This window comes from Notolabrus celidotus, chromosome 16, assembly GCF_009762535.1.
Source record: "Notolabrus celidotus isolate fNotCel1 chromosome 16, fNotCel1.pri, whole genome shotgun sequence".
Taxonomy (NCBI): domain Eukaryota; kingdom Metazoa; phylum Chordata; class Actinopteri; order Labriformes; family Labridae; genus Notolabrus; species Notolabrus celidotus.
This window is the reverse complement of record NC_048287.1, coordinates 6,119,654-6,123,174: the sequence shown is the minus strand read 5'-3', so window position 1 is coordinate 6,123,174 and position 3,521 is coordinate 6,119,654. Positions and strand designations below refer to the sequence as shown.

The 3,521-nt window shown below is 40.2% G+C and overlaps 1 long non-coding RNA gene across 1 annotated transcript; it reads left to right on the top strand.

Moving 5' to 3' along the window:
- Positions 1-225: 225 nt before the first annotated feature.
- Positions 226-2,801, top strand: LOC117828287. The gene is made up of 3 exons (XR_004634380.1): positions 226-496; positions 1,494-1,622; positions 1,884-2,801. It is a non-coding gene; the product is annotated as an uncharacterized LOC117828287 (long non-coding RNA).
- Positions 2,802-3,521: the final 720 nt, after the last annotated feature.

Below are 3,521 nucleotides of genomic sequence, written 5' to 3'. Positions count from 1 at the left end.
TATTTAAGGATGTAGGCACTTCCTGCCTCAAAAAAGGAGTCTTTCATGCGAACATTCACGAAGATCGAGAACACTTTGTTATTGCATGTCAATACTATTTGTTTGTTAAGAATGGTACAGTGATTATGATGTCTGGTAGAGGAAGTAACTTTGTTAATGGTAGAGCTACATTTATGAGTTAATGTTAATGTTAATTAGCTCAGCATTTAAGTTAATTATAAGAACGCCTGCCTTATAATTAGGGGCCGGATTTGTAGAAGCCGTTTTAGTTTAAGTGGGAATTTACCTGCTGGGTTTTGGTTATGGGCGGGGCCAGTAACTATATAAGGCAGGAGGCACAGGTGTGTGTAAATGCATTCTTTTGTTTTGGGTTAGATGGAGCGTCATGAGTAACGCTTTTTGACCGTGACCTATTTGAGCCTGTTTTTGAGTATGTTTTCAGTGGAAGAAAATGGAAAAACTCTCATGGAATAAACTGAGATTGAACTACGGACCTGTGAGTAAATTGATTATTTTTATTTTTTATGAATGACGGTGGACACGCGTCAGAAAAGAGTGCTCCTACTAACCAAGTGACATTTCAAATTGAAGTAAGAGATCTGCCACTACAATCAGGTTTGAACTTGATTATGAATTGAAATGTCAGTGTGCAAGAATCTGTTCTGTTAAATCATTTTTCAAAAATGAAATCTTCTTTAAATTAATGTGTTGTTTCTGTCTTCAGTTGGTAGCTGGGTAACAAAGTGCGACCATGTAAAGCGAGAATAATAAGATCCCTTCAGATGGGAATCTAATCTGCATAACCACCCGCTCACTATATATTATCTAGTAGTGATGGGCAAATGAAGCTTTGTGAACCACTAGTTGTATTTTTTGACTCCTCTAGATGGCGCTCTTGGTTTAAAAATTAAGGCTCAATGAATGGCAATTCAGTGTGCTTTCAACCCTTCGTTAAACAGAGAGCACCATCTACAGGGCTCAACAAACACAAGAAAAGGTTCATGAAGCTTCATTTTTCCATCAATACTATCTATTAAATGGCAACTGAACAAGCTGCCATAGTTGAAACGTTTGGAGAGAGAGCGTGTTTGACTTTGTTAGGTGATGGTCAATATCCATGCCCACTAGAGAACATCAATAAATGGTTATCATCACGGCAGAAGAAATTAAAGCTGAAATTTCTGATTCACAAAAGAAAACATTCAGCCCTGGATTTCCTTCCAACCAAATGTGAGTCCATAACCAAGCTACTTCCTTCTACTATCAACTTTTTTACCATTTGTGTTATTTATTCTTGTTGTCATCCCGTGAAGTTCTGCGATTGTTACACACGCCTGGGAGCTTTCGCCAACGTCACAATCATGAAAGACTCTACAGGCCTAGAGATAACAGTTTCATCCCATTAAGATGCATTCAGATTAAAACATCATTTTCTTTGAGGGGTTTTTATGTCTGGACTGTCTAAATTCTTTATCCTTACTTTGTGTTTACAGTGTATAACGTATTTAAAGTGGTCAGCGCACAAACAGCACAGTTATGAGTCGTGATCCGGTTTCAGTGGCCCCCTGACCCCATGCAGCTCCCGGAGAGCCACTGGGACAGTCTGACAGGACTTCCTGCTGGTGAGTGTGTTGCATTGAGCTCACTGCTGTGGTTTATTACAGCAGAGTCTCCCCAGGGATTCAGCTGATGGCCGACATCAAAGCTGTGCCTGGTATATTCGAACAGCAAGAATGTGGGTGGAGGTCATCTCCAATGAATTCTGCCTCATATATGGGACAAACGCCTTCAGCACGTTGCATGAATGCTCATTATCAATTCATGGAGCCATTGAACGCTCCCTGTTTCTCTTATAATTCTTTTTTTTTTTCTTGTCTTTAAAGGGAGCCAAGTTTTTTTTCCTCTTTTTTGAGCATGAATTTCGACAATTCAAACTTCCGCTCAATGACAAGCTACGAGTCCCATGCTGGAAAAAGGTCCCATGTGTTTGAAGCATCTAGGCCGCTCCATCTTTTTGATCAGCAGCTCGGCTGTGAATTCTGCAGATCAGAAAGTGGATCAGAGGCTCCCTGGGGACCGCCATTTATGCCTGCCACCAGCGGAGGATAGAGAACGTAATTAAGAGTTTGTTAAGATGCCCAAATTCCTTCTTATTTCCACCCGCCTCCCTCCATCCGCCTCCTATCCCTCCCCCTCCTGCTCCCGGTAGCTCTGATCTCGCCACAGATTAAACCTCTCATTCCCCGAGAAGACAGAGCCACGGAGGGGAGCTGCATCTCCAGCCACACAGGCTGATTATCTTAAAGAGTAATTAGTGAGTGTGACAATCTCTGAGACAGAGCACGGTGTCGACATGATGGAGACGGATTATTCTGACTGGGGTGTACACGGGCCCCTCTGAAAGGCACAAAAAAGAGGAGAGCATGTGTTGCATGTGTGTTAATTATCAATGTCACTCACTCTTTATGTGTCTTTACGTGCTTGTTAGTAATTACTGTTCATGTATGTATATGTATCAGTGTCAGTCAGTCAGTCAGCCAGCGACTTCCAAACACCGCAAGGCAACAATTATCCCCTCAATAATATGCAGCTCGGGCTTAGTACATACTGTGAAAGATTTGATACTGAATGCTAATTGATCTGGAAGCTGATTGTTATTTTTGTGGGGGAGGGTGAAGACGTGAAAACAGATTGTTCTTGCATTGAAATGTGTCTGTGTTGTTCAGTATAAGCATACAACTCACATATAACAAAGACAAAGTACATTAGCATAACATACATGTGGGTAAAAAGTCTCTCTTATCAGCATAAGAATATCATCTTTACGCACTATTCCTCATTGTCATTCCTCACTCTGCTCTCAACATTAAAAATAATACAGTTAAATAAAGTATTTAAATGAGCAGAGACTAATTAAAAGAAGGGTTTAAAGAGCTATTAAAAATGAATTAGATTTAATGTGCACAGGAGGAAAAGTGGAAGAGAAATGTGAGGAGTCTTTCGCAATCAGGCGCTATTGTAGCATTATTATTTTACAGGAGTAATCATGCCATGATCTGCACAGAAAGGAGACGTTTGAAGGGGTTTTTGAACGAATCAGGACAGAATCCAACTTGCTACAAACTGGGTGTTTCTCTACCCTCAGCACTTTTATATTAGGAGATTTTAAAACCATCTCACCTACATAGTCTTTTAGACCTTCCCTGCATGTTTGGGTGTGTGCGTCTTTAGCCAAATATTCAGCCAACGAATGATAGTTATATGTGTGTGTCTAAGTTAGTGAACAGGTGAGGCAGACAGGAAATCCAACTGAATGAAATAAACAGACTCATTATTCACTCAGTGTTTGCTTTACTTTTAACTATTTGTCTGAAAAATATGCAGAGATGATTTTAGGTTTGAGTTGTTCTGCTTTAGAGCACATTGTTTAATTGGTAAAACATACTCAAATTGGGTTTTTTTTTGTGGGCTTTTAAACTTAAAGCTAGGGTTGGTGGTCATGGAAAACTAGCAGGAATTTG